Source organism: Nomascus leucogenys, chromosome 17 (assembly GCF_006542625.1).
Source record: "Nomascus leucogenys isolate Asia chromosome 17, Asia_NLE_v1, whole genome shotgun sequence".
Lineage (NCBI taxonomy): Eukaryota > Metazoa > Chordata > Mammalia > Primates > Hylobatidae > Nomascus > Nomascus leucogenys.
Genome location: NC_044397.1, coordinates 5883545 through 5908127, shown reverse-complemented (window position 1 = coordinate 5908127; position 24583 = coordinate 5883545). Strand labels below are relative to the sequence as shown.

Genomic DNA, 24583 nt, shown 5'->3' with positions numbered 1-24583 from the left:
AAAAAACTGCAATGCCATTATTATGTCTGAAAAAATGATTAATTTCTTAATATCTGGTTGTCCACATTTTGTCTCAAAAATGTCTTTTAAAAAATCTAATTTATTTATTCAAATCAAATCCTCGCAAGATCTAAATATTGTATTCAGTTGTTACTAACATTTTAGAATGTTATTTATTTTAGAAGTCATTTATTTACATGCATTTAACCTTTATATTAAACCAATGCAGAAGGTATGGTCCCAGCTCAGAGAGGTTAAGAAACCTTACCAAAGTCTCATTGCTGGCAGGCACTGGACACATAATTTGCATTAAATTTGCTTAACTCCAAAGCCTCCATGCCACTCCTTCTGATGCAGGCTAACAGAATTTTTCCTGTGTTGCAGAGAGGCAAAAGGGCCACTATTTAAGAGAGAGGGTCCGGGTGTGGTGGCTCATGCATGTAATCCCAGAACTTTTTGAGGCCGAGGCAGGCAGATCGCTTGAGTCCAGGAGTTCGAAACCAGTCTGGGCAAGATGGTGGAACCTCATCTGTACAAAAAAATACAAAAATTAGCTGGGGGTGGTGGCGTACACCTGTAGTCCCAGCTACTGGGGAGGCTGAGGTGGGAGGCTCACTTGAGCCTGGGAGGTCGAGGCCGCAGTGAGCTGACTGCTAACCCTGATTGCCTCCATAGACTGTGCCACTGCATGCCATCTGGGGTGACAAGAGTGAGACCCTGTTTAAAAAAAAAAAGGAAAGAAAAAGAAAAAATAAAAAGAGATAGGGTTTGGATTCAGGTTGGCCTGGATGCAAATTGGTGCAAATTACATCATCTCTCTGAACTTTCATTTCTGTCTGCATCTGTAAATAAGGATGATGATGAAGATTTGGGGCAGATTAAATAAGAATATGCATGCCTAGTATTTAGCACAGTGCGTGGCACATGGAAAGCACTCGATAAATGTTAGCAGTTAATGTAGAGGAGGAAAAAGAACCATAAAGTATTTAAACATTTGCTTTTGTTAGTAGCTCAAGGAAATGGTGGCTCATCATTAATAGAGCCTGCTCAGGATTGAGGCTGAAGGGGTGAAGGGTGAGAGTGGGGATAGGATAGGGGAGTGGCTCTACCTGGATTGGAGAAAGGAGTTCTGGACATAAAGATTTAAATTGGTGTCTGAGGAGTTCTCACGAGGCCTCAGCTGGAAAACAGTTAAATGCATCTTCTGACCACTAACCCAGGTTGCCTCCAGAGAAGGAAAACCAAGTGGGTGGCAGACAGGGTGGGAGGGAGACTTCTTGTTTATTTGAATTTGGAACCATGTGAATGCATTCAACCTATTCCAAAAGAATAAATTATATTTAAAAATGGTCTTTTGCTATGGGGATAAGTGCTGAGAATGGTAAGATTAGGATCTAATGATAATAATAATTCCATTATATTTTGTGCAGCCCTAGAAGGGCTTCAGTCATGCAGGACAGGTTTTGAACTAAGATTGGGACTTTTTCAGCCTAACTCTGATTTCAAAGATCCAAGCTAATATTTTAATTTCAGTCACCCTCCTTCTGACCCTGATTTTGGAAAAAGTCCAGACCCAGTGCTCATGGACTTGGTTTATTCAACCTGTGGATTGCCTTCAACGGTATGCATTGTTGGGAGTCAAGTCTACTGGTAAAATCAGGGATGCATTGTCTGTGCATCTGCCGGTGCTTTCCCAGTCCTTTAGGTGTGCGTGCTCTCTCTCTCTCTCTATATATATATAATTTTATTTTTTGAGACAGAGTCTTACGCTGTCACCCAGGCTGGAGTGCAGTGGGGCAATCTGCTCACTGCAGCCTCAACCCCATGGGCTCAAGCCATCTTCCTGCCTTAGCCTCCTCAGTAGCTGGGACTACAGGCATGCACCACTATGCCTGGCTAATTTTTTGTTTTTTAATAATAAACGTGGAGAGGGTCTCTCCACGTTGTCCAGGCTGGTCTCAAACTCCTCAGCTCAGGCGATCCGCCTACCTCATCTGCCCAAAGTGCTGGGATTACAGGTGTGAGCCACCCCGCCTGGCCCCATAGATATTTTTCTGATGCTTCAATCAGCTAAGACTCTGGGGATCTGATTTTCTAGAGTCCTTTGGAAGGTGGGGGGGAGGGTACACAACCCTATTCACAAATATTAGTAACTTGCTTTAAACTCTGTTCTAAGGCCTTACATAAAATAACTCATGTAAACGTCACAATAACACTATGATATGAATACTATCATTCCCATTTTACAGGCAAAGAAACTGAACCAAGCGGTTAAGTAATTTGCCTAAGGTCAGAGCCTGCAGAGCTAACCATCTGGCATTATCATCTCTCTGTTGGCAATGAACAGAGTGGGCCAAGCGTGTAAGGTGTAGGGGGTCCTTTGAAGATGACAAAAGCGTCCTTGGCTGTGTGGCCGCAAATCCCAAATCCCTCCTTCTCTGCAGCTTCTGGTTTGGGAGCTGGAAAGACAGGCTGTGAATTTCCACATTGACCTGGGGCAATTAACTTCTCCTCCGAATAGGTTCCTTATCTGCCCCAGGGAGGAGTTTTAGATTAAAAGGGTGTGTGTGTATGCTGGGTGGGAGGTGGAGGGGCTGAGTTTTCTGGGCGGTGCGGTTTTCCCAGGTCTCGTTTTGAGGTTTTGTCCTAGCCAGCTCCCGCTCAGGTCCCTGGGCGGTGATGGTGGTCAAGCTTAGCTTGGCTGTTCCTCCTCCGCTTGGAAAAAGGCCGCCACTGGGGCTAACTCCGGCCACAGCGCTGCTGCCAGGAGACCTAGGGTAGGTCTTTTCCCCTGAGGTAGAGACCTGGGTGTACCCTCAGGAAGGCATCTTGAAGTTACTGACAGTTGAGTCAAATCTTCAAGGTCCAGCAGGAGTTAGTAAGAAGAGGTGGAAGGGGAAAGGTTAGGCGCCCTCTCCTCCACCCCTTGAACAAAGAAAGCTGGACGGGGCTTACAATATCCGAGGAAGAGCTGGGCGGGTGGAGAAGTCTGTAGAGGCGAAATCACAACTTAGCTTTATTCTAAGGGCAATGGAGGAGGGTTTTGAAGGCTTTAAAATAATGTCATTAGGAGTTTTAGTCGCTTGGGAGGAATGGGTCGGAGGGGGACAGGAAGCTATCGCAGAAAGCAGCCCACTTGGAAGATGACCGAGGACTGAGGAAAGAGGGCGGGGGACATCGAGCATCTGAAGCCTTTCCCAGTCGCCGCAACACTGTGCGCCGTCCCTCCGGTTTCTTTGCTTATGTGGAAGGGCTCCATAAAGGGCTGGGCACGCGCCAAACGCTCATTAAGCGAAACAGCCCAGGTCCCCTCCTCTTTCAGGGACTCTCTGGTCCACGTGCCCCAGAATTGGTAGGGTAGGCGGGAGGACTTTCCACTGCTGAAGATGGAGAACCGTTACCCCTCAAAAAACACAAAAACCTCGGGTGCTTTTGGCAGCAGTCTCCTCCGCCCATGACCTCATGCTTTAAGCTCCCATATAGCCACCCTCCGCCCAATCCACACCCAGCGCCCGGTGGGGGTGGGGTGGGGGACACTGGCGAAGGTCTGGGTAGCGGGAGGTCATTCTTCTTGCGCGAGATTTTGGGGGAAGGGGCGCAACGATTTCCCCCACGGAAAAAAATGGATGGTGTAACTTTCTGTCGTGTAAAAAATACTGTCTTGCCCTCAAGACAGATGCCTCGAACCCGGCTCGAGGTGGTCTGTTTAGCTGAACTACCTTTGGTTCACGTTTCCTCTGACCAGGAAAGAAGCTTGGAAATGCAGGGGTCTCAGGCCAGGTCCCTGACACCTGGGCCGACCACTGCCACGCCTTCTCGGGACCCGGGGGCCGTCCTGCTGTTGCCCTCCGCCCCCGCCCGCGCCCGCGCCGCCGAGGTTTGAACCTTTGGCTCGCCTTTCAGCCCGCGCCCTGCCCCCTGCTCGCAGCTGCTCCCGGTTTGGGTGCAGCGGTTTCCCCCGCAGAGGAGGAGGAGACAGCGCGAGGGAGCGACTCCGGGCTCGGGTTTCCGCACCAATGCCGAGCAGCCCCGGGCGGCCCCCGGCGGCCGTCCCTCCTCCCCGGCACCACGTTCCACAGTCATGGCGCGCGAGGAGGGGCGGGCGGGCGCGCGCGGCGGCGGCACCCGCGCCCCCTCTCCTCCCCTCCCCTCCACCGCCCGGCCCCTCTCCTAGGCAACCTCCCTCCCCGGCCTGCTGCGCCTGCCGCGGCGATGCAGACCCCTCCCCAGAGAGCTGCTCTTCCAGCGCGGTCTACTGCACCCCTTCCCCGCCCCCATCGGGGCGGAGGGATGGAGACGCGCGCTTCGCGAACCTCCAGCCCCTTCTCCGGAGCCCCAGCCCTCTCCCAGCCCCACCGAGGCCAGGGTGCGGTGGGGATAGGCGCGGACCGTCTCCTCGCAGCCCGCCTCGACCTCGGCATCTTTGCAGACCCTTAGAAAAATAAACAAACCCCCTCACAAACCCCAGTCGTTAGCTTGCAAAGCGCGTTACAATAACCGGGACGGCTACGCAGGAAGCAATCCTGCACTGGTCCGGGTTTAAGGCGGCAGCTTCCCGGCCACGCTGCCTTCTCCCCGGCCTCGATTTTCCGGCCACGCCGGAGAGTCCGCTGCACCTCAAGGCTGACAGGTCCCGCTCGCGCAGGGCCGCAACTGGGCCCGTGTCCCCCGTCCCATCCTCGTCCAGAGACTCGCCAGCCTACAAAAGGTGCAACCTCACGCACACGCAAAGCGCACAAATAAAGTCAGCAGCGCACCGCCGCGAAGGCTGCGAACAATGCGCCGGGCGGCCCGCGCCTGCTGGAGCGCTGCGCCCCGGGGGAAAGGGGACGCGGGCGGGGGCCGCGGCTGACGACCAGCCGGCCGCGGCGCTGGACACCTTACTTCCTGCTTCCCCGCCCGCGGCCAGACCCAGCTCTGCGGAGGGATATCTCTCCCCTCCTCGGTCCCTCTCCCTCCCTTCCCCCGCCCTCCCCCCTTTTTGCTCCTGCTCCCCCCGCCACCCCGCCTTTCTCCTTTTGCAAGAAAATAATTTGACAGTCGATTTGCTGACAGGGGAGGAATTTGCATCCTGGATTTAAAAAAAAAAAAAAAAAAGGCCGAGAGGAGCTTGGGAACGGTTGCTAGGGGTGGGTAATGGGTGAAAAAAGGGGGGTACCGGGGAGCGGATAAGGAGGGTTAAGGGAGGGGGCGAGGATGGGGAAGCAATGCAAAGGTAAGGCCAGGTTACCGCGGCTCGGCCCCGAGTGGGCTGCGACCGGGGGAGGGGCGAGAGATACATATGTATTTCTGTCTCCCCAGCACACCCCCTTCCCTCTAAGCGATGGCTGAGAGGCGGTGCATGCAGATGGGGAGTAAGTTTCCTGAAGGGGAGGGTGGATGCACGCGCGCAGCCCGGCGCTGCAAATTTCCACCGGGGAGGGAGAACGGCTGGATGCGGAGAGTTTGGAGTTGCTTGCGGCGGAGGGCAGGAAGGGGAGCAGGGCTGGGAAAGGGGGCTGGCGGGCGCTATATCTGGGAGTAAGTTTCCAGCATCAGGAGAGCCTGCACGCTTGCTCACTAGTAAGTTTCTGGCCGGGGAGGGCGCATGGGGAGGAGGAGAGGGAGGGGTGCATGTATATAGAAGGGGGGAGGGGGGAACAGATTTCCTGCGGGGAGGCTGAATGCATATGGAGAGTAGATTTCCTGAAGGGAGGGTGGAGGCGTAGACGGACCGAGTAAGTTTCTTGCTGGGGTGGTGGAGGAGGTGGTGGGTTGGTGCTTTGGAAACCCAAAGCTTCCTACCCTGGGTGGGGGAGCACACTCTTGCGGCGGGGGGGGGGGGGGCGAGGGGCCAGGTTCCCTGCTAGGGAGAGGGGCTTGCATCTGGGGAGTATGTTTCCTGGCGGAGCGATATTTGTTTACAGGCTGAGGGCAGTACTGTAAGTGAGTAGCGCTGAGAGAAGGCGGCTGACATAAATTAATATTGAAATTACTCCATCAGCTCTGCTCGCCCCCCATCTCGCCCCCCATCTCACCCGCCAAGCGGAGACTGGTCTTCTCGTCAGATTGCCCATGCACTTGTTGCAGAAACAGCCAAGGTAGGCAAGAAGCTTATTAAGTTTCATTTTTAAAAAATTAGTTTAGGGATGCTCCTCGAGAAGACGGGGGTGGGGCGGAGTGGGGAGGGAAGAGTGGGGAGACAGAGAAGGAGAAGTCTCCCCCCTTTTACTTTCACTATGCAAGCAGGGCCTTCTCCCTTCTTCCCTTCTTCCGTCTCCCCTCTCTGGGCTGCACAGCATCCCAGCGAAGGGGGAGGGATGAGGTGGGCGCTATAATTGGCAACCCTGGCTTAAAGGTAGTGATGGTGGGCTTGCATTTGAGGTTGTGATGTTATAAAGGCTTCATTCTCCAGCTAAGAAACCGCAGGACTCTGCCTTTTGGGGTTTTTGACATGATGCATACGTGTATGTATACGCGCCTGCGGGCTCTGTGGGGGCTGGGTACTCCCCAGAAGTTAGTGTGGCCACCCAGATGGGAGAAATGTGTAAGGGGGTAAACCTGTTCCTTCACTCCCCAACTTCAGTTTGGGAGCCTGGGAAGTTACTGCCGGTGGTCTTAAGAAACAGATACTAAAAACCAAACCAAACCGCTCATTCACCGGCGGAGGCCGAAAGCACCTGGCAGGCAGCCTCTGGCCAGCACTGGACTGGAGCATGTGCGCCTGCCATCCTTAGGTTACAAGAAAACGCTTTCTGGTTCCTCCGTGTGTCTTCTACCGGCCTGTTAGAGCCAGCTTTGTGGAAACTCTTCTCCAGACTAGACGCAGCTTTGGCAAGTGCCCGTACTGAAGGGGATGGCTTCAAGTCAGCATGGCCTGGGCTGTCTTGTGAAGTGCGTGGAAGTCGTGCTTAGGAATGACCGCCCCTGGAGTGGCTAAAGAGTTCATTAAAAAATGTCTCCTGAAAACCGGTCCAGGTGCACTTTTCAGCAGGTCATTGAGGAGAGCTTTAAGAAGGGGAGTTTTAAGTTGTCCCAGTTAGCACCCACCTTCTGCATCACTGACCCTTTTAAGAAAGGAGTTTGGCGATAGGAAGTGTGGTGTTGATGCTCACTGACTGGAGAGGATAACAGCAGGAGTCCTCAGCGCTTAACTAGTTAACCAGCAGCCTTTGCCTCTCCTTGCCTCTGTTTTCTTGGTTCTCAGCCTACTGGTTTCTGCAGAAGAGTTGTAGGTCTTGGTTGTCAGCTACCTTGATGATGCTGGGAGTTTTAACTTTGCTAGGATAATTTTAGCATCTCGGGTCCAACCCAGAGACGTTTAGTAGGGTTAGGGAGTAGCCACTAGGCAGTGGGGTTAACTGAGGTTGGTTAAGCTTTCTGCAATTCTGTAGACAGGCTCTGTTCTAGCAGGGTCGAGAAAAATGGGTTTTAAAAAACTCGCTACACATTGCTGATGGAGAGTGCTTTTTTTCTGTCCTAACTGTCATCAGATTTCCAGATTGAGGGTTGATATTTGGCAGTTTGAGAGTTGAGTTAGTTGGGAATTAAATATTATTGCTGCTTATCAAATACTGCTAACTAGGCATTAGTTAAACAAATTAGCTATTATTTTTACCTGATGAAAATCTGAGTCTGGTTGTTGTATTTGCTGGGAGGGTAAACAAAATCTTTATGTATGTTCATTCCAGGGTGGAATTATTTACATGCCTAGCCTCAGAGCCAAGAGCAGTCATTCAGGTTTTTTTCCTTATATTTATGAGATTTATTTTATTGTCTTGCTTGGGCCATTAATCAAGTCACAGTAGGTTTTTTTTTTTTCTCTTCTACCGAGAATGTTCTTGCGGTAATAAAGGCTTGAAGGCCCATGAATCATAATTCGTTCTTTTTAAAATATTGTGGTGATTGTCAGGATCTGATTTATAGGAATTGATACCCGGAGTGACACACCTCTCTGGGCTCCGCCCTTTTAGGCATGTCCATTTTCGCTAAAGGATTGTTTAGAAGCCAGCTTGACATCCCAAAAAGAGCATTTCCCTTCTGCTGTATGAGAAGATTAATTTTGCAGGTTCCATAGTAAACATGGGTCTTTTCACAGCTTGGTAAGCAGGCTTCCACATAGCAGGCATGTGTTATTATCACATAGCATTTATGTGAGCTTGCTGTGAAAACAGTTGTTCTATGAACTGTGTGGAAAGTACTCAGTTTTGCCTCCTTTAACCGGCTTGGGCCTGTAGTTTTTGTTGAGTTAGGAACTTAAAGTGTAAAAGAGGAGACAGACTGTAGTGTTCTTTGCTGCTTGTATAATAAAATGTGTGGTCACAAAAAATAAAGCTTGTTTACAGTTTTCTTTTTCTCCTTCTTTAATGGGTGGGTTGGTCATAATAACCGAAAGCATTATTTTTTTTTGACAAATGTAAGGATTCTCTGTGAAGCTGATTAGCCAGGAAGTGTTAAAATTGTCTCGTGTTCAATAGTTAGTTGGCTCAAGTTTACAGTATTTGTAAAGTGACAAAGAACTTAAAGGTAGTTTGATGCTCAAGGCTGGGGGAAACATCACTGGAAAGAAAGGTGCGGAAGGTACCAATTTCTAGCCATTTCTGGGCTTTGGATTTTTAACCTTAAAAGTGTGTGGTTTGATCCGTGAGTTCCCTTCTGGCTCTGAAATTCTGTGTCTTGTAAGCAAGGTCTCCAGAGGTCTTGACAGTCTCTTCCTGAGCCAACGGCCAATTGCTTCATGGACTTGGGTGAGCTGATTAACTTCTGTTTTTGTCTTCTCGTGGAGAAAGCGGATTTGATCCTTGATATTCCAGAAAGGACTCTTGAGTGGCCTGGTGATCCTGACCATCAAACACAAGGAAATACTTATGAATAAATGTCTGCCAGTGTCTTGGACAAAAAATTCCCAAATCTATGCGCTAACAGAGAGTACAGCATGTACATATCCTAGGTACCAAAAATAATTTCTGTTCATCTTAGAAGTTTCTTCTCCAGCCAGCTGGTTAACTTATCTAATCCTTGGTCAAGTCTAAGGATAATCGAGCTCTTATTCCCAGGTAGCAGGAGGAGATAGCTTTGGGGAGAAGCTGGAGACCAGAAAGCCCAGTGTGGCTTTGCCTGCTTTCTGTGGGTAATTGGGATTTGGCTGAATATTTGTGATAAGGTTCATAATAATGATATAGTATCATTTTTATCACCAGGATTCTCTGTATTTCACTATGGGCATTTTTGGGAGAAGCTGTTGATGTTTTTATTGACTTTGGACATTGCCATGAAAAGTAAGGATTTAGGGCTGGGTGCGGTGGCTCATGCCTGTAATCCCAGCACTTTGGGAGGCCGAGGCAGGTGGATCACCTGAGGTCAGGAGTTCAAGACCAGCCTGGCCAACATGGTGAAACCCTGTCTCTACAAAAATACAAAAATTAGCCGGGCGTGATGGTGGGGGTCTGTAATCCCAGCTACTTGGGAGGATGAGGCATGAGAAGCGCTTGAACCTGGGAGGCAGAGGTTGCAGTGAGCCGAGATCATGCCATTGCACTCCAGCCTGGGTGACAGAGCAAGACTCTGTCTCAAAAAAACAAAAACAACAACAAAAAAAAGAAAAGTAAGGATCTAGGCAAGTGGCTTATACCCCAGGCGGTATAAGTGGTGCTCGTGGTCCTACTCTAAAGGCAGTTGAATTCAGCTCATTTTATTTCTGACCTCATAAAACTGTGTGGCTGAGGGAGGAGGGAGGATTAAAATCATCTGGGGTCTTGTGGATTAATGATATTTCTGAATTTGCATGTTGGAGGGAAACCAATAAAATAAAGGAGAACTAAAGTGTAGTTGATTTCTTTTGTGGAGAGAGGAGGACAAGAACAGCTGGATTCCAGTTACTGGCGTGCGTTGCCACAAGGGTGCTGTGGGCATTTTTAAGGAATAATATAGTCTCAGTAACATGAGTTTGACCCCCAGGGCTCTCTTAATAAATCTTTTCTTCTGGGCAAAAGAAAACACACAACAAAAAGCCTCTGTGATATTTTCTAAGAATTTTAAGTTCTCAGAGTAGCTGCTTGTAGTAATTTGGTTTACTGAAGGAACAGATGATTCTTGATCTTTCATCATGGAAGACAATGAGCTGGCATGGGGTAGCATATGCTGAGCTGTTGGGGTTTGGTTTAGCAACATAAACATTTCTTTTTATATGTTTGATAGAGCAGGAAGGGGACAAAGAACCCATGTGCCTAAATAACAGTGATAACTCTGAGCTCAAAGAACGAGGGTTTTATTTGTTTGTTTTTTTGAAACAGCATCTTGCTGTCTCACTCAGGCTGGATTGCTGTGGCTCAGTCTCAGCTCACTGCAGCCTCTGCCTCTTGGGTCCAGGTGATCCTCCTGCCCCAGCCTCCCAGGTAGCTGAGATTATAGGTATGCACCACCATGCCCAGCTATTTTAAATTTATTTTAGTAGAGACAGGGTTTCACCATGTTGGCCAGGCTGGTCTTGAACTCCTAGCCTCAAGTGATCTGCCCACCTTCGCCTCCCAAAGTGCTGGGATGACAGGCATGAGGCACCACACCCGGCCTCAGAACAAGGTTTTTTTTAATGCCATAAGCAGCCCTGGTTTCTTTCATACATGCAGCAGCTTCTTATTGAGGACTTACTATTTGCCAGGCACTGTGTTAAAGCTCCAGAAATATATTGATAATTAAAAGAGACATAATCATCTCCCTCTACCCATACCCCTACCCTTACCACTTCACTTACAGTCCACAGGCAGACATATAAAGAAATATAGCTTGCCAATTGTGATCAGTGCTCTGATGAAACCACAAGTCCAGTGACTTGGATGGATTTCACTGGAGTAGCCTGGAAAGGCCTCTCTGAGGTTTGGGGGTCGGGGGAGACAGCACATGAAGCAGAGGAGAGCCTGTGCAGAATGACTTTGGTTTTGGAGAACTCAAAGAGGCACAGGTGGTCAAGGATGAAGGAGGGAGGGTGGCATGAGATGATTGTGCGGGACTCTCTGGGCTTTGAAAAGGTTTACATTTCATTTGAAGTGTAGTGGGAAGCCACTGAAAGTTTGGAGTGGGGCTGGGCACAGTGGCTCACACCTGTAATCCTAGCACTTCGGGAGGCCGAAGGGGGCAGATAGCCTGAGGTCAGGAGTTCCAGACCAGCCTGGCCAACATGGTGAAACACTGTCTTTACTAAAAATACAAAAATTAGGCTGCGTGGTGGCGGATGCCTGTGATCCCAGCTACATGGGAGGCTGAGGCAGGAGAATCACTTGAGCCCAGGAGGTGGAGGTTGCAGTGAGTGGAGATTGCGCCACTGTACTCCAGCCTGGGTGACAGAGCAAGACTTCATCTCAAAAACAACAACAACAAAACAAACAAACAAAAGAAAGTTTGGAGTGGGAAGCAACAGTCCCTAATTCACATTTTAAGAAGATTGCATTGGTGGAGGAGAGAGCAGAGAAAGGCAGAGCACAGTAAAGAGGCAGGTGGAGGAGGAGGCGAAGGAGGTGCATGGAGAGGAGTGGGTGGGTGTGAGATGCTCATTAGGAGTAGAATGGGCAGGGCTGCTGTGGGGTGGAGAGAAGCATCTAGAACTCCGAGGTTTCTGGCTTGTACAGTTGAGTAGATGGTGGTGCTGTTTCCTGAGATGAAGAAAGACTGGGAGAGGGAGGCAGGCAGAATCAAGATATTTTAGTTGGGGCACCACTAAGTTTGAGGTGCCTGTTAGACTCAAAGTGGAGATGTCAAGTAGGGTAATCTGATCTACCACCTAGCACGAGATAAAAATGTGGGAGCCATCAGCATGGAGAGAGCATTTAAATGCAGGAGAGTGGACAGAATGCCCTAAGCAGCCCGTGGAGAGAGGACAGGCAGTGTGAAGGGTGTGTGTGCTGTGTGTGTGTGTGTCTGTGTGTGTAGTGTTTCATGAGGCTGATAAGGCCAGAAAAATCACCATTGGATTTGTTTCATCGTTTTTTGTTTTTTTTTTTTGAGATGGAGTCTTGCTCTGTTGTCCAGGCTGGAGTGCAGTGGCGCGATCTCGGCTCACTGCAACCTCTGCGTCCCATATTCAAGTGATTCTTTTTTTTTTTTTTTGAGACGGAGTCTTGCTCTGTCGCCCAGGCTGGAGTGCAGTGGCGCAATCTCGGCTCACTGCAAGCTCCGCCTCCCGGGTTCAAGCCATTCTCCTGCCTCAGCCTCTCCCAGTAGCTGGGACTACAGGCGCCCGCCACCATGCCCCGCTAATTTTTTTTGTATTTTTAGTAGAGACAGGGTTTCACCGTGGTCTCGATCTCCCGACCTCGTGATCCGCCTGCCTCGGCCTCCCAAAGTGCTGGGATTACAAGCGTGAGCCACCGCGCCCAGCCGTCAAGTGATTCTTTTGCCTCAGCCTCCCGAGTAGCTGGGGCTCCAGGCATGCGTCACCACGCCTGGCTAGTTTTTATATTTTTAGTAGAGACGGGGTTTCACCATGTTGGCCAGGCTGGTCTCAAACTCCTGACCTCAGGTGATCCACCTGCCTTGGCCTCCCCGAGTGCTGGATTACAGGTGTGAGCTACTGCGCCAGGCCCTGAATTTGGCAAAATGGGATGTCTGTGACTTGTGAAGAACAGTTTCAGTGGAGCGAAGGATTGGCTGGGACCACGACTGGAGAGGGTTGGGAGGGGATCGTGAGGGAGGAGCTGCAGACAGCCTGTGTAGTCAACTCTTTGGCAAAATTTGACGATGAAGGGCGAGGAGCAGAGAAATGGAGTGGGAGCTGGAAGGATGTGCACAAGGGAAAGAGGTTTTTTGGAAGGGTTGATAATTTGTTGCTGATGGGAAAGATCAGTGGAGAGGGAGTGATTGATCAAGAGAAATGAGTTGGGTCAGTTGAGTAAAAAGCCCTTGAGAAGGTCTGAGGGGAAGATCTGGCCTTTGTTAGGGGGTAGGGGATACGTCGGGGGCTTGCTCCATCATGACAGGGAAGAAAAACTGGTAAGAGGGCAGATGCTAAGGAGTGGGCAGGCAGGGGACTCTGTGGAGGACCGAGATGCTGTGCCTCCCCAGGCTGAGGCTGCCCTGTCCCTGGGAAGGAGTTTGGGCTTAGGACTTGATACCAGCCAGAGACTCAAGGGTTAAGACTGCATCAGAAATGGTACTGCATTTTTCTGAACGTTTGACTGCGTTACTGAGCGGCACAGAGGAAAGAGTGAATTCTTTAGTTTGGAGAAAAAAGTCTTCAGTTAAAGTAATTTGGGCCTCACATTAAATTTATTTGAAAACTATGATTAGAAAAAGACTTCTGTGATTTTCAGCCCTGTTCAGAGTTGGTGGGTACTGTCATAGGCTTTGAGCAAGAAGCTCAAAAGAAAAAAAAAAAACAAAGGCAAAGGCTGCCTGTTGTTTAGGTTGTCTTTCACAAAAAATATCCCAGGTACTACCGGCCTCGGTGGTTCCCAGCCATGGGGTCTGCATGGGAGGTGGGTGGAAAAGGAGAGAGTCAGATCTGGATTGAGATCCAGCTCTACACCAAGGCTCTGGACTGGTCGACCTCTGAGCCTGTCTGCATCTGTAAAAAGAGGGCTGGTACCATCTCCACCTCTCCTCTCCAAGTTGTGAGGGGGAATCAGATCATGTATGGAAAGTGCGACGTCAACGGTAAGAGGCATAGAACAGAGGCAGCAGCGAGGCGACTTGATCTTCAGCCAGGTCTCCTTTTCAGATATAAAATCTGACAGCCAGCGAAACATTTCCCTTGTCCACTCCCACTGTTGTTCCCTACGTGTAGCTGCCTTCTATTTGGGGTTTTCAAGTTCTCTGTGATCCTTTAGCGAAACTGCTCTTCTTGTCGGAAGGCTGGCCTCAGAAATGCTGGCTGGGCAGTGCCAGTCAATACAGGTTCAAATTCTGATACCATGTTCAGAATCTGGGACCTGCCCATCCAAAGGGCCAAATAAACTTGGTTTGCTCCACAAAGAATCCTGTGAACTGCGTGCAGGAGAACCTTGAACCTACCCCAAGAAACCCGACTGAGGTTGTACAGTCTTAGCCGTCTTCATTTGCATTCAGTGTTTGTTTTGCAAATAAGGATTGTGCTATAAAGCTGAATCTACCTAAAAGCAGTCATTAGCCCCTAGTCTTACTGTGTATGCTAGAAAGTCAATTCTCATTTTAAAAAGATATCCAGTGCTTTTCACTAATCGGGCTCCAGGCCTCTGCCTAAGAAGGTGAAGCTTTATTTATTTATTTATTTAAAAATGATCGTTATTATGAAAAAACTTTAAACATACACAAAAGCAGAGAGGCTAGTATAATGAACTCTCTTGTACTCATCACCTAGATTTAGCAATTATTGAGATTTTGCCACACCTGTGGATAATGGGGCTTCTTCTTGTATTTGTATAATAAAGATGTGTCGTTGATTTTGAAAAACAGTGGAACTGATACCAATTTGGTTTCATAGAGGGAAGGAAGAAATCAACGAAAAATCAGAGAGAGAGGAAATGGAGGCCATCACTGAAATAACTCGCATTTTATAGTTCCAAAGCCTCTTTGACATATCTTATTCGTGTTCTGCAACAACCAGAGAAGGTAGATATCCTCATTTTATAGTGAGGAAACTGAGGCTCGAGAAGTAAAATTGGAAAATGAAAATAAATGATCAACTAAGAGTTACCTGTTCAGCCAGCATCCAAAGCCCTGATTTAATGCCACAATTTGAATGGTTTCCAAATTTTGTGCACTCTGAAATAGGTAATACTATACAGCATTAAATAAAAGAATGTGGCACAGAATATATGTAAAAGATCGTGGAAACCAGGAAGATCATCTGGGTGTTTTGGGCTTACAACTCCAATGAGCTTAGTTGGAAATACTCAGATGATTTAGGCATGTTTTTGGCATGACATTTTTGAAAACTTAAATTGTCTGCCTCCAAGGCTGCCTTATAATGAAGGCCAAGACTTGACTTTCACAAATTGGGCAGCTATTTGCCATCTGTGTCCTACTGTCAGCTCTGTCCCTTCTGTGGGGCCCCTCAGCAGAGGGACCTGGGTGGTCTAGTGGTCATTTCTAGATGGTGTGGCCTCTAGCCCCTGGGCTCTGACTTTGGAGATAACAGGGCCCTAGACAGCTTGCTGCCTCAGAAAGAATCCTTCCTGAGGGCCCCTAGGGGTCTTTGTCATTACAGAGGCTGCTCCTGGGGCCTCCCTTGGTCTTTGGGAAACTGCCCCCAATCTAACTCCTTTGAAGGATTTTTTTTTAAAGGAAAAGAAAAAAAGCTGGAGTTGATGCCCAAGGAGTTTTAATAAGAGTGTCGTTTGAGTTCCCTCTGTTGTCATTACAATAGGAGATACCAAGCTCCCTTAAATTCAACTGAAGGATGCCAGTAATGAGGCTGATTCTGAAGTATTGGGGCTTGAGTTAGCTTTTCTTTGTTAATTGGGTGAATACATGCGAGCTGAGGGGTTTTCGGGGGAGCCACAGTAAGTAAGGACATTTAGGGGCCTCTTTCCTTTTGAAGAGTCTGAGCTTCTTTAGAAGGCAGTGTGGAATTCAAACCTCGCAAACGCTCATTCCTTAAGTCTTTCTTGATGACTCTGTGTGCCTGGGCCTGGCCAGGGCAGTGGGTGGGCTAGAAGGGGCTGTTCCTGGGCTCCTGCTGCCCTTGGTTTATAAGGCTGCTGCTGTCATACTTATGGTGGGACGTGTCTTTCACCCCTCTGGACTGGGAGCTTGGGGAAGGCAGAACTGGGTCATCACTCATTTCTGTACCCCCCGGCCTCTAGCACAAAGCCTGACACTAGTTAGTGCTGTAAAAATGCTTACTTAAGAATCAGCTGGGTTTTTCTTTTCTTTTCTTTTTTTTTTAAAACCTCTGGTTTTCTCCCCATTGGTTCTTAATGGAAGGAGAAATCCAGGCTTCTCTGCTACCAGGCCCAGTCCTTGCAGCCACTGAAGAAGACCAGACCTGAGAAATATTTTCTTCTCCCTTGCCCTGCCTTGGCCTTGCAGCCTTTAGCTGGGGTGGTTTAACTGAGCTCTCGAATGCAAATGCTGTCCCATCCCCCATTCCTTTTAATAAGTGACATTTTGTTAAATCAGTTATTCAAGGCCTTATCTATATTTCTGTCTGTGCTGGCTTAGTCAAAATAGGAAAGAGACTGAATATTAGATTTCTTCACCCACCCCCTCCTCCTTCCCCTTTGAGCAACTCTACGTAAGATTTCTGATAGAGGCGGGGTGATGTGTCCTTGAAGAAGTAAATGCTGCGTGCAGAAAAAATGTAGAGGGCTTTGACTTGTAGCAAATGCTGTTTTTCAGCAGCTGTGATTTTTCCATTTTTCTTTTTCTTTCTGTTTTGATTAGTGGAACTCATTGTGCTCCAGGGTTGGGATTGTGTTGGGGGAGGGTGCAGAGGGAACAGCATTTACTGGGAGAGCTCGAGTTGGGGAGGGGAAAGGAGAGAAGGGATTTATTGAAAATATATGTCTACTTCTGCTATGATAAAGCGGCAGGCATGTAAAAATGCAACCGGGAAATCATTATTGTGGTAATGTAGGCAGAGCTCGGCTTTCTCATTAACAGAGCTTAGCCCACGTGGAGGAGGGGGCAGCCGGGCTACTTTGAGAGTTGGGGTATTCAATAATAGCAGAAACTCAGGGGATTGTCTCCATCCCCGCTTCTCACCCCCTCCAGCTGCCTTGTCCTTTCTTTCTCCAGTCAGTTTGCAACCTTTTAAAAGCTGCTTGTTGGATTTCGCAGTCTCCTTCCTCACCCCTGCCACCCCAAAATGCTGTAAGAACTGTTTAATTTTTAAAGTTAGAGGGAATTAAAATACATTTTCTCTTGGGAATTCCAGGAGAATTTTGGCAACATATTGTGAGTCAGAGGTTGGATATCTTTTGCCTCCCAGAGCACACCAAGAAGAGACTATTTAGGGGCTCAGGAATTTGCATAGATGGCCATGGGGTATCAGAATTAGGGCTCCAGATCGCTTTAGTAGTAGTAACTGCTATTTATAGAAAGCTGACTATGTGCCTGGCCTTGTGTGGATATTTTAGTCACTTCGTTCTCCTACAATTGTAAGAAGCAGATGTGATGTCCACTTTACACTTGAGGAAACTGAGGCTCGGGGGGATTTCAGCAACTTGTTTAAGGACAGGTGCTGTGTGGCGGAGCTGGTATCCAGACTCAGGACCCGCTCCAAAGACTGGCTCCTGATCCTTAGACTATGCTGCCTTTAGAAATTGCCTAGTCACTGTATGCTTGCTACGTACAGACCTCTAGACTCTAAGAACCTCAGCAAAATATCTAGAGCTGCCAATGAGGCCTGCCGTTGACAGCTACGGGTAGAGTGCTCAGGATGTTTAAGACAATCTTTCCTGAGTTCCTGGAGTGAGCTGTTATTCTAAGGAAGGTCAAGGGTCTCATAGCCTTGTTAGAAGACATGAGTGCCCTGCCCCCATCCCTGCCAGGCCACGGTGGGTGGTTTTGCTGACGACTTGTTCATCAAGCATTTATTGAGTGCCTGCCATATATCAGGATTGTCCCAGTGGCTGGAAATGCCAGGACAAATAAGAGGATCTCAGAGTCTAGTGAAGGAGCATCATGTGAACATGGAAATACGACACACGGTGATGCCCAGCAGACAAAGGCAGAATTTCTGGAGAAGTTCACAGGACATACTGTCTGGAGCAGCTAGGCTTATCCCTCTGTCTTTGTTTGGGCTACTATAACAAAAATGTAATAGACTGAGTGGCTCAAACAACAAACTTTTATTTCTAACAGTTCAGAAGGCCAGGCGGTCCAAGAACAAGGCAGGGGCAGATTTGGTCTTAGATGGTCATCTTCTCACCGGGTCCTCACATGGTGGAATGGGTCAGGGCGCCCTCGGAGTCCCTTTGTTTGTTTGTTTGTTTTGGAGTCTTATTTATTTATTTATTTATTTCTGAGACAGAGTCTTGCTCTGTTGCCCATGCTGGAGCGCAGCAGTGCGATCTCAGCTCACTGCAACCTCCGCCTCCCAGGTTAAAGTGATTCTCCTGCCTCAGCCTCCTGAGTAGCTGGGATTACAGGTGCCCACCACCACGCCCAGCTAATTTTTGTATTTTTAGTAGAGACGGGGTTTTGTCATGGTGGCCAGGCTGGTTTCGAACTCCTGATCTCAGGTGATCCGCCCCCGCCCCCCCGTCTCTGTCTCCCAAAGTGCTGGGATTACAGGCATGAGCCACTGCGCCCAGCCGACTTTCAGCTTCTTAAGGGTATACCATGTCTTATTTATTGTGTCCCCAGCACCCATCCTGGGGCCTGGCACGTACTATCTCAGAGACAGTTGCCAGATGATGAGGCTGGAGAGGTGAGCAGGGATTGGGCAGGGAGAACCTGATGTCACGTTACGGAGTGTAGTCCTGACCCTGTAGGCAGCAGGGGAGTCACTGAAGGTTTTGGAGTTAGGAAGTATGTGTGGGGGAACGGAGTCCAGTCTGGAGGGGTTGAGTCTGCAGGCCCGGAGACCACTTAGGAAAGTGTTGGAAACACAGGGGCAAGTGGCAGTGATGTTCAAGGAGAAGCATTGCCATCTTTCTACGGCATAGCCTGCCATTTCTCTCTCCATCTCGCCTGCTCTTTTTCAGTTTCTAAGAGGCACTTTCACTTCTGTGTCTGTCCCCTTTTCTTCCTTGAGGCCCCTGGCCATGTACTCTGTGACACTCCCTTTCCACTCTCCACTCTGTTGGTGGGCTGCCCTCCTTCCCCTCCCTTCCCATCCTGTGCTCACCTGTGTGATTCCCTTCAGGGCAGGCCGTATGCTGTGTCCTCCCATATCTAAACCCTCTGATCTAATCTGCACAGAAGCACAGAACACGGAGCCTGGGGTCTCAGCCTTCTGTCCTCCTCAACTCTTACCTGCTCCTTCTGTGAGGACACTTTTGGGGCTTAAATTTAAAAACTTGGAAAGAGTTTTAAAAAGTCAAGTAGCTGATATGAATCTAGTCTTAACCAGGATGGCAGAATTTGGAAAAGCACAAGGGGGTTATTTTCTTTCTTTTTTTCTCTTTTTTTTTTTTTTTGAGACAGAGTCTCGCTCTGTTGCCCAGGCTGGAGTGCAGTGGTGTGATCTCGGCTAACTGCAAGCTCCGCCTCCCAGATTCAAGCAATTCTCCTGCCTCAGCCTCCCAAGTAGCTGGGACTACAGGTGTATACCACCATGCCTAGCTAATTTTTGAATTTTTAGTAGCAGCGGGGATTTACCATATTGCCCAGGCTGGTCTCGAACTCCTGACCTCAGGTGGTCCACCTGCCTCGGCCTCCCAAAGTGCTGAGATTACAGGTGTGAGCCACTGCACCCGGCCAGGGGGATTGTTTTCTTTAGGAAGGTGAGGCAATGTGCTCTGGCCATGGCGACCTCACCTTGTATATGTCGGGGGACAGGATACATTTTAAAAAGTAACAGCTGCAGCCACTCACGGTGGCTCACTCTTGTAATCCCAGCACTTTGGGAGGCCAAGGTGGGTGGATCACTTGCGGTCAGGAGTTCGAGAACAGCCTGACCAACATGGTGAAACCCCATCTCTACTAAAAATACAAAAATTAGCCAAGTGTGGTGGCGGGCACCTGTAATCCCAGCTGCTCGGGAGGCTGGGGCAGAAGAATCACTTGAACCTGGGAGGCGAAGATTGCAGTGAGCTGAGATCACGCCATTGCATTCGAACCTGGGCGACAGAGTAAGACTCCGTCTCAAAAATAAATAAATCAATAACAGCTGCCTACTAAGTGCAGATGCACACCATCATTTTAGGCCTGTTACCCCATTTAACCCTCAGAACAACTGCCTAAGGAAGGCATTCTTATCCTTGTTATACAGGTGGGGAAATGGAGGCACAAAGAAATGCAGAAGCTCATTCAAGGTCATATGGCTAGTAAATTGCAGGGCAGGGATTCAGACTCAGGAACTCAGACCTGGGTGACTGTAAAAGCAGGTTCTTTTCCCCCTTGCTTATCCTACCTCCCATTTCGCCTTACCAGACAGCATGGCTTGAGTTTCCTTCAAAAATATGACTATGATAGTATGGTGGAAGGAACACCACGCCAACCCTCTGGGGCTATTCGTGGACGGCAGTCTAACTCTTGGAGCCTCATTTTCCTTGTCCTCTCAGTACCTTTGTTTTACTGACTGAAAAGGTTTATTTTGAGAGTAAAATGAGATTTAAAAAAATGCAGAAGTGCTTTGAGAACTGTGAAGCCATATTCTTCACTCTTCTGCATAATCATTTTCTGAGGGGGTGAAACTCTGTGAGGGTGGGACCTCAGTGCCATCCCTGGGCTTTGGGCACGATGGGTGTGTGGTTCACACACGTCGTTAGCTTCCAGAAGTGTTTGGGGCTGAATGTGCTCTCAGGTCTGCCCCAAATTATTCCACATGATTTGGGGGAACCGTTGGTGGCTGGGCTGCAAGTGGGAGGACCTCCAACCAGAGCTGGAGTGCCCTTGTGTGTCCTTAGGAGGGTCACTTCAGCTTCCTGAACCTCCGTTTCCTGAGGTGGTCACATCTACTTGGTTATGAGGAAGATTAACTAGCAGAATGTGTGTAAAAATCCACACTTGCTAAGCAAGATGATGATGACGTATTTGCGGAATGGAAGTCATGGGTTCTGTCGTCTCTGGATCAGGCTCATCAGCCTTTCCTGGTCAGAATGTTCTGCCTCACATTTACACCACAGTCTGCTGCTTCTAAGGCCTGGAGCAGACATAATTGAAAGCTTTGTTAACGTTAAGACTTTTTCACTGAAATTGTATAAATGGTAAGTGAAAGTAGTTCATATGTGTGTGTGTATATATATATATATATATATTTTTTTTTTTTTTTTGTAGAGGGAGATTGCAAATAATTCATAGTGATTATAGAGAATTTGGAAAATACTGACACAGATAAGGAAGAAAATAAAAATGGGCTTTAATTCCTCCCTGTTAACATTTTAATATATTTCCTTCCAGTATTTTTTCTAGGCAGTAAAGTCTAGTGATTAAGAATTTAAGCACTGCAGTCACACTGCCTGGACTTGAATCCAGGATCCTTTCACTTTAAATAACAATAGGCCTGGGTGAAATGAAATGAGACAATACATGTAAAACATCTGGGGCTGTGCCTAGCAGATAGTAAGTTCTTAATAAATATTAGCTATGATATTATGCTTTCAAAATCATATTAAGGTTCTTTTGAATGTGATTTAATACTTACTAATTAAATATTTTTTGAAAACTTAAAAAAATAGTTGCTTATTATCCTTTTTTTTTTTTTTTTTTTTTTTTGAGACAGAGTCTCGCTCTGTCACCCAGGCTGGAGTGCGGTGGTGTGATCTTGGCTCACTGCAAGCTCCGCCTCCCGGGTTCACACCATTCTCCTGCCTCAGCCTCCCAAGTAGCTGGGATTACAGGTGCCCGCCACCATGCCCAGCTAATTTTTTTGTATTTTTAGTAGAGACGGGGTTTCACCGTGTTAGCCAGGATGGTCTTGATCTCCTGACCTCGTGATCTGCCTGCCTCGACCTCCCAAAGTGCTGGAATTACAGGTGTGAGCCACTGCGCCCAGACGCTTATTATCCTTTCATATGGACTCTATGTTCAACAGATATTTAGGGAGTGCCTACTGTGTACGGGGCACTGGGTCCCATAACTTATTTATTTATTTATTTATTTTTGAGATGGAGTCTCGCACTGTTGCCTGGGCTGGAGTGCAGTGGCGTAATCTCAGCTCACTGCAACCTCCGCCTCCCGGGTTCAAATGATTCTTCTGCCTCAGCCTCCTGAGTAGTTGGGATTACAGGTGCCCCCCACCATGCCCAGCTAACTTTTGTTTTTTTTTTTTTTTAGTAGAGACGGGGTTTCACTATGTTGGCCAGGATGATCTCGATCTCTTGACCTCATGATGCCAGCCTCAGCTTCCCAAAGTGCTGGGATTACAGGTGTGAGCCACCGCGCCTGGCCTCCGTAACTTATTTAACTAGTCCCTATTATTAGGAATTTACCTTATTTATCATTTTTTAACTATTATAAATAATACTTTGATAAATATCCTTGTATGTAAATCTTTAAGTTCATCTTAGATTCTTTTTTTTGGGGGTAAATTCCTAGAAGGGAGTATTACTCTGTTACCCAGGCTGGAGTGCAGTGGCGTGATCACAGCTCACTATAGCTTCGACCTCCTGGGCTCAAGCAATCCTCCCGCCTCAGCCTCCTGAGTAGCTGGCACTACAGGAGTGCACCACCATGCCTGGCTAAGTTTTTGTATTTTTTGAGTAGATGCACTGGGCTCTGTATACATGCCATCCATGTCTCCTCAAAAAATACAAAAACTTTTAAAGAGCTTACCCTTGATTAATGTTTTAGCCATTTTCTGGACAATTCAGGCCATTTACAACACTTAGGCTCTTTTTACCTCCCTTATGCCTTTTGAAGTCTTGTGTATTTTAATTCTCTCTCTGTGAAACCCCAGAAGACATTTTTGTTTGTTTGTTTGATTTGATTTTCTTTCTTTCTTTTTTTTTTTTTTTTTTTTTTGAGACAGAGTTTTGCTGGTTTTGCCCAGGCTGGAGTGAAATGGTGCAATCTCGGCTCACTGCAACCTCTGCCTCCTGGGTTCAAGCGATTCTCCTGCCTCAGCCTCCTGAAGTAGCTGGGATTACAGGCACCCACCACCACGCCCAGCTAACTTTTTTGTAGTTTTAGTTAAGACGGGGTTTCACCATGTTGGCCAGGCTGGTCTTGAACTCCTGACCTCAGGTGATCCGCCCACCTTGGCCTCCCAAAGTGCTGGGATTACAAGCATGAGCCACCACGCCCGGCCCATTGTTTTATATAGACAATAATAATTTAGATTAGTCTGCATACTTACTCTTTTTGCTGTTCTTCATTTCCTTCCATGTAAGCATGCTTCTCTGTCAGTTTAATTTCTTTCTACCTGAATAACTCCTATTAGATGTGTGTGTGTGTGTGTGTGTGTGTGTGTGGTGGAGGGTGTCTGCTGGTGTTCCAGTTCTCCCAGTTTTTGTTTGTCTGAAAATGGCTTTTATTCACCTTCATATTTGGGAAATTTTTTTCCCCTGGATATAGACTTTGGGCTTGTTTTATTTTCTTTCGGTCCTTTGGAAATGTCATTCCATTGTCTTCTGGCTTCCTTCATTTCTGTTAAAAAGTCATCTGTCAGTTTTATTGTGGTTCTTCTGAAAGTAACATATCTGTTTTTCCTCTTTGGCTTTTTTTTTTTTTAGCAATTTTACTATGATGTACATAGGTGTGGTTCTCTTTATATGGATCCCCTATGGAGTTTGGAGTGCTTCTGTAAATCATGGCTCTGTGTTTTTGGTCAGTTTTAGAAAATTCTTGAAGCATTCTCTTCCAATATTGCTTTTGCCCTTTAATCCTCTCCTCCCCTTCTCAGACTCCTGCACATATGTTAGACCCTTTCATGGTACCCTACATGTCTCTGGAACTCATTTCTGTATTTTCTGTGCCTTAATATATTTTTTTCTACTGACCCATCTTCCACAACACCAGTCATTTCTTCTACTGTTCCTTTTTGTTGTCAAGCACATCTATTCAGTTCTCTCTTTTTTGAAAAACAGAGACAGGGTCTTGCTCACTCTGTTGCCTAAGCTGGAGTACAGTGGCACAAACTTGGCTCACTGCAGCCTCAAACTCATGAGCCCAAGTGATCCTCCTGCCTCAGCCTCCCATAGCTGGGACTATAGGTGTGCTCCACCACGCTTGGATAACTAAAAAAAAAAAAAAATTTTGTAGAGATGGGGTCTTGCTCTGTTTATCCAGCCTGGTCTTGAACTCCTGACCTCAAGTGATCCTCCTGCCTTGGCCTCCCAAAGTGCTGGGATTATGAATGTGAGCCACCTTGCCTGGCCCTTGTAATTTTAAAGTTCTGGCTGACAACTTCAATATTTGGATACCTTCTGAGGTTTGTTTTTATTGATTGTATATTTTTCTTGGTTTGGTCCTATTTCCTGACATGCTTGATGATGGTTGTTTGAGTGCTGGCCATTCTACCGTGGAAAATGTAGAGGCTCAGTTAAGGCTGGTGTATTTGTTCTTTGCCCTTACCTGTACAATGGTACAAGGAGGCCTTGGTAGGCCCTGATTTCAGAGTTTCTTCTGCTTGCCACTGTAAAACTACAAAAGCTCTGCTTAATGTGCTAGTGTTTTAATAGCTTTTTTTTTTCTGTTTGGATTCCTAGGTTTTAGATCTGTACACGAAGACTTAGGTGTGTGTCAGTGCCTTGAAGAGAAATCACATACAGAACACTGGACTCATTTCTTTGGGGTTCACTTTTTTTTTCTGGTATCTTGGTCTCTTAAATCTTGGATATTTTCATAGCCCTGAACTCCAGTTTTTGTCTTTTCAGCCCAGGGAGAAAGCTGCTGAAAGCTTTCATTTACTGCTTTCTGTTTTACCTCTGTGTTCCTTGCACCAAATTAGCAAGTGTCCTGAGGGAAAACAGTAGCTACTAATACATGGCTCACCTCACTGCACCTCCCTTTCCTCTAGGAGCCTGGTCCCTCAAGTCCTAACTGCCTTGTTGTATTTCCACATCTTCAAAATGTTATTATTATA

At 47.5% G+C, this 24583-nt stretch overlaps 1 protein-coding gene across 5 annotated transcripts in view; it reads left to right on the top strand.

Annotated features, from left to right (window-relative positions):
* The first annotated feature begins 5107 nt into the window (after positions 1–5107).
* The window catches only part of TRERF1 (transcriptional regulating factor 1), a 226343-nt gene continuing 206867 nt past the window's right edge, over positions 5108–24583 (top strand). For all 5 annotated transcript variants that reach the window (XM_030796586.1, XM_030796584.1, XM_030796588.1 and 2 more), the window contains exons 1-2: positions 5108–5562; positions 5984–6080. The gene's annotated coding sequence lies outside the window, so the exon portion shown is untranslated. The remainder of the gene's footprint in view (positions 5563–5983; positions 6081–24583) is intronic.